Source organism: Rattus norvegicus, chromosome 20 (assembly GCF_036323735.1).
Source record: "Rattus norvegicus strain BN/NHsdMcwi chromosome 20, GRCr8, whole genome shotgun sequence".
Lineage (NCBI taxonomy): Eukaryota > Metazoa > Chordata > Mammalia > Rodentia > Muridae > Rattus > Rattus norvegicus.
The window spans coordinates 13183749-13196165 of NC_086038.1; the positions used below are offsets into that span (position 1 = coordinate 13183749).

Consider the following 12417-nt stretch of genomic DNA (forward strand, 5'->3'; position numbering starts at 1 on the left):
GAACCAATAGAGTGTGTGTGTGTGTGTGTGTGTGTGTGTGTGTGTGTGTGTGTGTGTGTGTATTTGTATGCTTGTGTGCATATGTCTGTGTGTGTGTATGTTTGTGTGTGTATATGTGTGTATGTTTGTGTATACGTGTATGATGTGTGTTTGTGTACATGTTTATATATGTGTATGTGTGTGTTTGCAGACCAGGAGTCCTTCCGTCCAGTCATTTACTCTGCATATCCTCGGCCCAGAACACATATTAACCAACCACTAGGAAATATCCCATAGTACTGACCACATACCCCTAAGTCCCATTTAGAACAGAAGTAGCCCCCAATTAGATGGCCTTAAGTATTGCAGCTTGTTGCCTACTTCGGTCCATTAAATATATGCCTTAGTTAGGGCGACTATTGCCGTGACGAAACACCATGAACAAAAGCATGTTGGGGAGGAAAGGGTATATTTCGGCTACACTTCCATATCACAGGTTGTCCTCTAAGGAAGACAGCAGGAAACTGGAGGCAGGAGCTGATGCAGCAGCCATGGAGGGGCGCCTCTCACTGGCTTGGTTTCTTCAGCCTGCTTTCTACCCAGGACTACTTGCCCAGGGATGGCACCACCCACAGTGGCCTGGGCCCTCCCCAGCAATCACTAATTATAAAAATGCCCGACAGGCCAGCCTACTGCCTGATCTTAGGGAGGGGTCCCTCTTCTCAGATGCCCGTAGCTAGTGTCAACTTGACATAAAACTAGCCAGCACAATGTGCCTGAAGAAATGCATATTAAATGGATGGATGAATACCAAGAACCTTAGAGGTATTCAGCTGCTGACATCTGGGAAAATACTCCAAGATTACATATCTTATTTTTTTAAAGATTTATTTATTTATTATATATAAGTACACTGTGGCTGTCTTCAGACACACCAGAAGAGGGCATCAGATCCCATTACAGATGGTTGTGAGCCACCATGTGCTGCTGGGATTTGAACTCAGATCCTCTGGAAGAGCAATCAGTGCTCTTAACCACTGAGCCATCTCTCCAGTCCCTTACATTTCTTTTTGAATTAAAAAAGAAAAAGCTTCAAACTTGAAATACATCTAGTCCCAAGCATTTTAGGCAAGGGATAGTCTACCTCTAACTTAAATTGTTTTATTGAGATAAAACATTATTTGATTTATTATTTTTAAGTTATTCTTTTTTAAAGTATTATTCTTTTTAAGGTTAATTTATTTATTTTACGTATATGAGTACACTGTCTTCAGACACAGCAGAAGAGGGCATCAGATCTCATGACAGATGGCTGTGAGCCACCATGTGGTTGATGGGGACTGAACTCATGACCTCTGGAAAAGCAGTCAGTGCTCTTAACCACTGAGCCATCTCTCCAGCCTCCTAATGAATTCTTTTCCCTATATATTAATTTGGTATGTTATAGTATGCCAAAAGGTTACTGCTTTCTTATTTGGGGGAAAGTTCCTTGTCTTAGTTAGGGTTTCCATGGCTGTGAACCGACACGATGACCAAGGCCACTCTTATAAAGGACAACATTTAACTTGGGGTTGGCTTACAGTTTCAGAGGTTCAGTCCATGATCATCATGGCGGCACAAATGGCTCTGGGACATAGGGGCCACTGGAGGAATGACTCCATAGCCTTGTGTTAGACACGTGCACTGCCACACCCCTGGCCTTTACTCTTATTTTGAGGTGGACAGATCTTGCTAGGTTGTTTAGGCTGAATTTCAATTCATCTTGTATCCCATTGATGGTCCTCCTACCTCAGCCTCCCAGTCACTAGGGTCACATGAATAAGCTACCAATTATCTAAACATAATTTACTTAAAAATTAATGGGTCAGACATTATTACAACCATTATATGACCCAACAGGGAGTGTGCTAATGGGAAAATTAACTAGAAGGCACACGTACTTAAATGGGTGAAATTGCTTCTTAGCTAACGCAGCCTCCTGGTTAATATGGTGGTGCGGACAGAATACAGCGAGGAATTTGGCCACGCTAGACACTGAGAGAACTAGGAAGGGACAGGATGCAAGATGTTTCAAAAGCGCACGTGACAGGAACAGGCTTAGAAGAAGAACAAAGGAAAAGACTGCAGTTTTTAAATATGGGAAAGTCAAAGAAGTATACCGTAGGAGGGAGATAAATTCGTTTAAAAGTACAGCGAGTTTAATATAAACTCTATTCCTGGAGAATATAATAGGCCTCGGTGTGGTAGGATTCAGAAATGAGCCCTTTAAAACTGTCAGGGGGCAAAATTGAGTTGTGTACAAAGGAAGAACTTGAAAAATACTTTAATTATACCTTGTGCCAGCTGGATGGCATTTTTTTTCTACATTTTTCACTTTCTTTTCCCCCCCTCTTGATCTCTGTTAGCAATTCTGATTTGCATCTTCCTCTCCAAGGAGAGAGATGTGATTATGAAGTACCTAGCTGAAGTTTAAACATGCAACAATCTATCCTAGAGTGAGTTCCCAAAGTGCACTTTGGCTTTTCTGGGACTCTGTTTGAGTCGTTCTGGAGTGGACCTACAGTCACATGAGAAATCCAGTTCTACGGCCTGGGACATGGCTCAGTAGCTGGTACTCACCGCCAAGCCTCATTGTGAACTTGAGTCCCAGAATCCACTTGGTTGAAGAAAAGAGTCAACTCCTGACCATCGTCCACTGATTTTTCACAAGTACACTGTGACACACGTACACACACTATGTATGTATTATAATATATATATATTACAATATATAAAACCTGAACTTCTGTAGAGTTAGAGGGTTCTCACAGTCTACCCTCAGGAGTCTGGGAGAGGGTGTTTGTCTGCCCGTGTCTTCGTAGTTTTGGTTGTTTTCCAAAAAACGAATGATTAGGAATATGTACTGGGTGGTTTTGTGTGTCAATTTAACACAAGCTGGACTTATCACAGAGAAAGGAGCCTCCCTTGAGGAGATGCCTCTATGAGACCCAGCTATAAGTCATTTTCTCAATTAGTGATCAAGTGGGGCGGGCCCAGCCCATTGTGGGTGGTGCCATCCCTGGGCTGGTGGTCTTGGATTCTATAAGACAGCAAGCTGAGCAAGCCAGGGGAAAGCAAGCCAGTAAGAAACATCCCTCCATGGCCTCTGCATCAGCTCCTGCTTCCTGACCTGCTTGAGTTCCAGTTCTGACTTCCTTTGGTGATGAACAGCCATGTGGAAGTGTAAGCTGAATAAACCGTTTCCTCCCCAACTCTCTTCTTGGTCATGATGCTTGCACAGGAATAGAAACCCCGATTAAGGCAGAATATAAATACAACATTATGTCTCATAGCTATTTAATAAGGCCGTCTAATGGTGATGATGATGATGGTGTGTGTGTGTATGTGTGTGTGTGTGTGTGTTGTGTGATTGTGTGCATGTATGTATATAAGCACAGACCCCTACCTATCTGTTCATATCTGGATGCTAGGGGTCAACATGGAGTGTCTTCCTCTATCACTTTCTGCCAAGGTTTTGAGATAAAGTCTGCCATTGAACCTGTAGCTCACCAACTGGATAGACTGGCTTTCGTCTCCTTCTGTTCTGGAGTTACTGATGCATCGCTGCCCTCAGCCTCTTACACAGGTGCTCAGGATCTGGACTCTGGTCCTCATGCTTGCTAGGTCTGCGGCCGTGCATGGACTGAGGCAGATAAGGGGAACCCATCTTTCCCCTGGAGAACTGAGTGGGTGTTAATCATTGCTAAAGCACTGTTGAAATTTGTTAAAAATTAGTTATTATGTTTGCTAAATATATAGTCATATACAATTATAATATAATGTCAGTAATAGGTTCTTTGAGTTTATATCGTAAATACCCCTGATATTTCTTTTTCTGTAAATGAGTAAAGACACTGAGTCTGGGGCAGTTGACAATTTAGCTATTAGACACTCCCTTGCTGCTCTGGCTGCTGTTAAAGAAAAAAGAGCTATCGATGAAATGGCCCGCCAAACTGCACTCTGTCACATTCTGTCATAGTTAGGGTTTTATTGCGGTGAAGAGACACCATGACCAAGGCAACTCTTATAAAGGACAGCATTTAACTGGGGCTGGCTGACGGGTTCTGAGGCATGGTGGCATCCAGGCAGGCACTGTAGGAGCTGAGAGTTCCATATCTTCATCCAAAGGAAGCCAGGAGCAGACTGGCTTCAGGCAGCTAGGAGGAGGGTCTCAATGTCCATCCCCACAGAGGCACACTTCCTCCAACAAGGCCACACCCACTCCAAGACCACACCTCCTAATAGGGCTATTCCCTGGGCCAACCATATTCAAACCACCGTACCTTCCAAAAATACCCAATAACCAGAAGGATTTTGAAACCCTATTATGCTACCTCAGTTCATGCCCAGAGTTGTGGGTTTCTGCTTTGTTTGCTCTGGGCCTTATTGGGCTGCTGATCTGATTTTGATGTGAGGTTTCTCTTAGTTACTGGCTGTCTTTACACTCAAACAACTACACAACGAAGCAGTGGTTGTATCTCACAGGGTGGGAGTTCGTCTCTAAGACCTTCAGTCATGGAGAGAGGGGTCCCACATTAGGTACAATGAGATCAGAAATGAGTCTATAGCGGCGGTTCTCAACTTTCCTAATGCTGTGTGACCCTTTAATACAATTCCTCATGCTGTGGTGACCCCCACTACAAAATTATTTTCATCACTACTTATGACTATAACTTTGCTACTGTTATGAACCAGTGTAGATATCTGATATGCAGAACACCTCATGTGTGACTCCTATGAAAGGGTCATTTGACCCCCAAAGGGGTTGTGACCCACGGGTTAGGAACTGTTGGTCTAGGGTCTCAAGAAATGACCATGTGATCCAAAGTATTTGTTTATCACTGTGATGAACCACCATGACCAAAAACAACTTGGGGAGGCAAGTATTCACCTCAGCTTCTACACCATAGCCTGTAAGCAGGCCATTGAGGAATGCTGCTTACTGGCTCTCTTCCCAGAGCTTGCTGAGATTGCTCTTTTATACACGTCCCCCCAGGACCACCCACCCAGGGGTAGGACCACCCACAATGGACTGGGCTCTTCCACATCAATCAGTAATAAAAACAAAACAAAACAAAACAAAACAACAACAACAAACACCACAGGCCAATCTCGTGTGGGCATTTTCTCAATTGATGTCCTCTTCCTAAATGACTCTATGGTTTGTGTCAAGTTGACAAAAACCAACCAGCACAGAATTTTACCAAGGCAAAAGTTATACTTCTACAGAAGGTTGAATAGCTGTGTCAAATTAAGCAAGCAAGCAAGCAGCAAGCAAGCAAGCAAGCAAGCAAGCAAGCAGGCAGCAAGCAAGCAAGCAAGCAAGCAAGCAAGCAAGCAAGCAAGCAAGCAGTTCATTCCTACGCCTCTCTAACTTGTTAGAGCTTAGCCTCACCTTCTTACCCAGTTGACTAACGTAAATGACACCGTTTATAAGCAGTATGGAATGCAACCTTGTGCATCTGTACTGACTTCAGGAAAATGCTGTCTCAGGAAAGATTTTTGATGAATGACATTCATCCCTAGAGTAACAGAAGCTATAAAACGGACCTCTCTATACATAGAAAGTTTTGTAGGATGACTTACAGGCTATGGTCCAGCTAATCCAAAGATGGCCGTCTATGAACAGAAGATCCAGAAATCCAGTAGTTGTTCAGTCCATGAGGACGGATATCTCCAATTGTCTTGAGTATTCTCCAGGATCCAGAAGACAAAGGCGAATGGACTTGGTAGCTGAGGAGAGAGCATGCACACGAAAGCTTCCTTCTTCTATGACCTTAGATAGGCTTTGGGTGGCAGAAGGTCTGGCCCAGATAAGAGGAGGTCTTCCCACCTTAAAGATCTGGATTTGAAGTGGATCTTCCCACTTCAAGTAAGGCAAAATCCCTCACAGGTGTGCCCCTCCATTTTGAGGTTCTAGTTGATTCTGGGCGTAGACAAGTTGACAATGAACAATACCCCTCACAGACATTTTCTTTTAAAACGGTTGCTTGCCTTGCCTTATTTCTCCATGTTTGATAGAAAAGGCAGTATTTTACATTTCCCACACAGCCTAGCTCCAGGTTCCATGAGAGAGACTCTCTCTCAAAGGAAGAATATAGAGATTGAAGGATCAGGACACACACACACACACACACACACACACACACACACACACACACACAAGGCACAGCACCAGCAGAAACCTTTTGTACTCAATAAACTTCAGAGGACCCTGCAACCATTTCCATTTTGACCAGAGGGAGAGCACATTCCATGGTCAACAGAGATAATCTAGGTGGTGGTAAGACTGTGATTGGTCCAAACGCAAGTCTCGAGTTTTCTGGTTGGCACCAAGAAGCAAGGCCCCCATTGGTTCAAAACACAACAAGCCTCAGTGACTGATTGGTATTAAGAGACAAGACTGTGATTGACAATGGTTCTCAACCAGTGAGTTGTGACCCCTTTGGGGGTCCCACATGAGATATTCTATATATCAGATATTTATATTACGATCCATAACAGTAGCAAAAGTTACAGCTATGAAGTAGGAATGAGCTCATTTTATGGCCGGGGGTCACCACAACACGAGGACCTGTATTAAAGGGTTGTAGCATCAGGGAGGTTGAGAACCACAGGAAATGGTTGTGTTGATCCAACCATGGGCAAGTCTTTAAATATGCGAGGATTGCCCAGAAGTGTAGGGGAATGAGCCTGCTTAGACTAGCTCAGTGAGCCAGTTGGGAGATACTCGTGTGTTACCCAATGACAGACTTCTCCCCAGAGACCGTCTCTTATCTCTTTTCAGTGGTGTGGGCTGAGCTGGTGACCTGGAGAAAGAAGCAACAGAGACAGATGGCTTGTGGCAGAAGAGAGACAGGCTTCTGGGGGGTGGCAGACACGTTGCACCCAATCAATCTTGGCAGGGTCCTGACTACAGAAGTGGTCCGTGTGGTGGTCTGGCCAGATGCCTAACAGCTGAAGAAACAGAGCCACTGTTTCAGAGCAGCCCAGGGAGTAAAGAATTGGGAAGAAAAGGCAGAGAATCGAGATTATTCGAGGATAAAAAGTCCTACGGGGCCAGAGAAGAGAAACCATAGGCATTTGTCACTGGAAGAATTCCAGGCAGCTGTTATGTTTCCAGGGCCAGTGGTTTCAAAACCAAGACCGAGAGCTTGTAATACAAGCCTAGGCCCAAGGCACGAGAACTGTAACATTAGAGGGTGTTCCAGCCTGCTAAATTCCTCTGCTCATTGCTGCCAAACATGAGGGGGAAATGAAGTCTGTTAGAATCCAGTGCTTGAGGAGCTTCCTGCCTGTCCATAATGTCTAATGTGGTGGAGCAAAGGAGCCCTTAGCTAGCTGATGGTTGATTCCCTTTTGAATTTGTATGGCCTGGTTGAATTGGAGAATGGCGCTTTGCGTCTTATTATTGTGTTTAAAGCTTCTGCTTGTGATTCCCAGTCACCTCTTCATTGTCTGGCCTTCTATGGTACGTCATACACCTTACCCACAGTGAGAGAGTTGAGGAATATAGTTATTGGAAACGCAAGGTTTTGGGGTACCCAGACAGTTTTGTGAGAATATAACTTCCCACTGAAAGAGAGGGTCCTACTCTTTAAAATCCCACTCTTAGGTCCAACTTCTGAATATTCGGGGTAGAGAAGAGCTCATTCCAAGTATCAGGAGATCAACTATGTCTTACCAGCAGCCAACATACTGGCTTGGTCGATATTGTGGTCTCGTTTATGATGTCTGGAGCAATGCGTAATGGCCAGCCTTTCATGCATGAGGACAGCCTCCAAGAGTTTACATACCTCCTATTTTAATGCCTTAATTATTTAGATTGAGCCCTCTCTTTCCTCAGACGGCTCCATAGTGTGGATCATCAAGAATGATATTTTGAATCAGCACAAATGATACCTCATTTCTTTTTTTTTTAAAGATTTATTTATTTTATATATGTGAGTACACTGTTGCTGTCCTCAGACACACCAGAAGAGGGCATCAGACCCTGTTACAGATGGTTGTGAGCCACCATGTGGTTGCTGGGATTTGAACTCAGGACCTCTGGAAGAGCAGTCAGTGCTCTTAACCACTGAGCCATCTCTCCAGCCCGATACCTCATTTCTTTTTCTTTTTCTTTTCTTTCTTTCTTTCTTTTTTTTTTTTTTTTGCAAGCTCCCAAGTTCAGGTGAGAGCTATTGATTTTGTCTCTTGGCCAAATATATCTAGTATCGTCTATGTGGAAGGCTGGGTCACTAATGCCCAGTCAGAATTTGTCTTCTGAGGTCTGGAAAGCCATTTCCAGATGGTCTGATAGATCTGATTTGCTGGGGTTGGGGGTGCGGGTGAGGGGAAACAGCATCAAATACTCGCACATAGTTCTGGAGTGGGTGTCAGAGGCTTGGAGCTTGCAGGCATCAGAGTGGTGGGGGACTTGAGTCCATTGTTTTTCAAAGAGTTACATTGGGGTTATCACATTGTATGTTGGGGGTGTTTACCTAACCTCCTAGGGGGTCAGCCAGTATCCGTCCTATTACTCCATCAGGAGTTAAGACATAAATATGGCGACTGGGCTCAAATATAACATCTTCGGCTCCTTTTAGCAACTCAACTGATACCAGGGCACTCATCCTGGAGGGCCACTGAAGGCTTGTGTTATCTAATTATTTTTGAATCACAGTATTAGTGAGAGGGTGTCTCCTAGTAGCTGCCGGGGACTCCCTCTCCCTGTGGTTAGTGTGCACACTGTCTGAATGGCTTTCATAGAACGAGAGCGGACATTAATTGATCTTCGAGAGCTTTAGGAACAGTTTGATGTACCGTTTATCCGGATTAGGCTCTCAAGGTCTGTTCCTAATTCGGGCCTTTGTTACAAGCCTGTGCTTGTGTACCCATATTCTGTAATAGTCTACCATTTACGGCAGTTTTCACTAGCTCCTGAGGGGGTCTTAGACTCTTGAATGCTGGAATTGCCTGTTTTCTGTTGGCTTCTAAGCTTAGCTAACCTGAAACTGAGCCACTCAGAACTTAGGAGTATGCTCTTGGGGAATATGTTATATCTATATTCAGTGAGGGGATTAAGAGTCTGGATGGTGTTTCCCAGGCAAATTCTTAAGTCAAACTGGCAATTAGCAAGTTGTGGTGGGTCAGAGTCCCAGGCAGCGAAAGAATTCACTTAAACGCAATAGAGGAAAATCAGTGTATTGAGCTTCAGGGCAATCACAGAACAGCAACCTAGATAGCTTCTAGCTGGTGGTCAGCAGTAGCCTTAATTTAGGAGATACAATCTTTTTTGTGTGTGGATTCTCCTCTATAGAATTCTCATCGTGCAAATGAAGGCAATCCTGATTGGCTAATGTTTGACTCTGGGTGGTGATGGTGGGAGGGTTTATAGGGCCACAGCACTATGGTGTTCGGTTATGGTTAACTGGATTGTCCATGTTCAGTCATGTGACCCTCTACTCATGCTATGTACAGAAAGGGGCCAGCGTTTTCTTTTATGGCATTGTTGGGGGGTGCTCCCTGGACCGCTTTGCACTGTGGAATGTCCTCAGTGGGCACCCATCTCTTTTTTTGGTCTCTCCATCATGGTTTTCTTTCTACCCAAGTGATCTGCATGTTCTAAGTAGAGTTTCCTGTTTTAATTATAGCATTTAAAACCCATTTGCTAGTATTTCTTTAAAAAAAAAAAAAAGAAAAAGGTGGGCAAATCTTTAAATACGTGAGGATTGCCCACAAGTGTAGGAAGGTGGGCTTTTAAACTTTTTTTTTTTTTTGGTTCTTTTTTTTTTTTTCGGAGCTGGGGACCGAACCCAGGGCCTTGCACTTCCTAGGCAAGCGCTCTACCACTGAGCTAAATCCCAAACCCCGGCTTTTAAAATTTTTACTTTGAGGGGTGAGAGGTCTGTTCATTAGAACTGATTGTTGCAGGGGTAGGGAGAGATGGCTCAGTGTCAAGAGCCCTGGCTGCTCTTCCAGAGGACCTGAGTTCTATTTTCCCCAGCATGGTGGCTCACGGCTGCTGTGAACGGTATTATTTCCCTATTTTTTTCTCAGTATATTTGTCATTTGTATATAAGAAGACCACGGGGCTGGGGATTTAGCTCAGTGGTAGAGCACTTACCTAGGAAGCACAAGGCCCTGGGTTTGGTCCCCAGCTCCGAAAAAAAGAACCAAAAAAAAAAAAAAAGACCACTGATTTCTGTCTGTTAATTTGTATCCTGTTACTTTGCTGAGGTATAGGAGATTTTTAGCTGATTTTTTAAAAAAAGAGTTTAAAATCATATTATACAAATAAAGACACTCTGACTTCTGTCCTATCTATTTGTAGCTCCTTGATATTCTTCAGTTGTCTTTGCCCTAGCTAATACTTCAAGTACTAATAGGTCTACAGAGTGGCCTACCTTGTCTTGTTCCTGATTTTAGTGGACATGGCTTTGGGTTTCTCCGTTTCAGTTGATTTTTGCTGTGGGCTTGCTGTAGATCGCATTTACTATGTGGAGATGTGTTCCTTGTATCCCAAGTCTCACCAAGACTGTCATCATGGAGGGGTGTTGGATTTTTGTCAATGGCCTTTTCTGCATCTCATGAGACGACCTTGGGGTTTTCGTCTTTTAGTTTGCTCATGTGCTGTATTATATCTATTTATTTGCATATATGAGCCATTCCTATATGAAGTCAACCGGATCATAGTGAGTAAGCTTTATGATGTGCTCCTAAATTCTGCTTGAAAATATGATTTTTTTTGCATCTATACTCATAAGGAATATTGGTCTGTAATATTCTTTTTTGTTAGTCTTTTGGTGATTTGGGTATGTGGTTATAATGGCTTCAAAAAAGCATTAGGAAATGTTCTTTTATTTTCTGTTTTTCGGGATAATTTGAATAGTATTAGCATTAATTCTTCTATGTAGGTCTCCTGGAATTCTGTGTTGAATCCATCTAACCTTAAACCTTTCATGAGAATTTTAATTAGTTTCTATTTTATTAGGTGTTATGGGTCTGTTTAAATTGTTTATTTGATCGTGATTTAACTTAGGTATGTCATATATGTACATATATATGCATATATATATCAAAATTTCATCCATTTCTTTTAGGCTTTTCAGTTTGGGGGATGTTAAAGAATTTTATAGTATATCTTTATGACTGAACTTCCTCAGTGTCTGTTGTAATGTCTCCCTTTTCATCTCTAACTATTCATTTGAATCTTCTCCATCTTTTAGTTAATTTGGCTAAGTGTATATCAATCTCATGGATCTTTTATCAAAGAACCAACTCTTTGCTTACCTGATTGTTTTTGTTTGTTTCTATCTCATAGACTTCAGGCCAGAGTTTGGCTATGTCTTGTCCTCTAATCTCTTTTGGTATTATTTCTTTTTGTTGTATCAGAGATTTCAGGTGTGCCACTAAGTTACTACTATGCGATCTCCCCAGTTTTGTTTGTTTGTTTGTTTTGTTTTAATGTAGGCTCTTTGTGCTATGGACTTGACCCTTAGGAATGCCTTCATCATGTTCCTTAGGTTTGGAAATGCTCAAGTTTGTACCCTTCCTCCTGTTTCTGTTGTTGATATTTAGCTTTCATCCATGGTGATCAGATAGGATGCAGGGTGTTGTTTCATATTTCTCATATCTGCTGACACTTGCTTTGGGTTCTATTATGTGGTCAATTTTGGAGAAAACTCCATGAGCTAGCTGCTGAGAAGAAAGTATATCCTGTAGTCTTTGTGGTGTGTTCTGTAGCTGTCTAGTAGGTCCATTTGACATTATTTAACTCTAACATTTATGCTCCATTTTTGTCTGGATGACCTATTCAGAAGAGTTTGGTACTGAAGTGACACCATCTGTGGCTCAACATGTAATTTTAGCTGTAGCACTATTTCTTTTATGAACTTGGGTGCTCTTATGCTTGGTGCATAGATGCCAAGAGTCATAATATCATCTTGGTGGCTTTTTCCTTTGATGAATGTGCAGTGTCCTTTCTTATCTCTTACTATTAGTTTTGGTTTGAAGTCTATTTTTATCTGGTATTAAAATGTCTACGCCTGCTTGCTATTTGGATCTATTTGCTTAGAATATCTTTTTTTCATCCTCGTACCTGAGATATTTGTTCTTGATGGTGAACTCTGTTTCTTGGGTGGGGTAGAAAGATAGGTCCAGTTTTCTAATCTAGTCTGTTGGTCTGTGTCTTTTTACTGGAGAATGGAGAACATTAATATATAAGTTATTAACGAGCAACATGGGTGACCGGTGACATTCATGCCTGTTTGAAAGCTCACATTAAATCTCAGCCCTCACACCCAAGCCGTGTGACCAGGAACAAATTATTTAGTTCATAGTTTGTAGATTGACTTCCTCATCTACTGGATGGTTCTAAGGAATCAATGAAAAAAACTTAGTTAGGATTACAGTGCT

The 12417-nt window shown here is 42.6% G+C and overlaps 1 long non-coding RNA gene across 4 annotated transcripts in view; it reads right to left on the minus strand.

Moving 5' to 3' along the window:
- Window positions 1–12417, minus strand: part of LOC102556392 (uncharacterized) — a 51770-nt gene that overhangs the window by 21577 nt on the left and 17776 nt on the right. For 3 of the 4 annotated variants that reach the window (XR_005497389.2, XR_005497385.2, XR_005497383.2), the window contains one exon: window positions 5605–5751. This is a non-coding gene — a long non-coding RNA (uncharacterized LOC102556392). The other variant, XR_005497384.2, reaches the window with a different exon arrangement.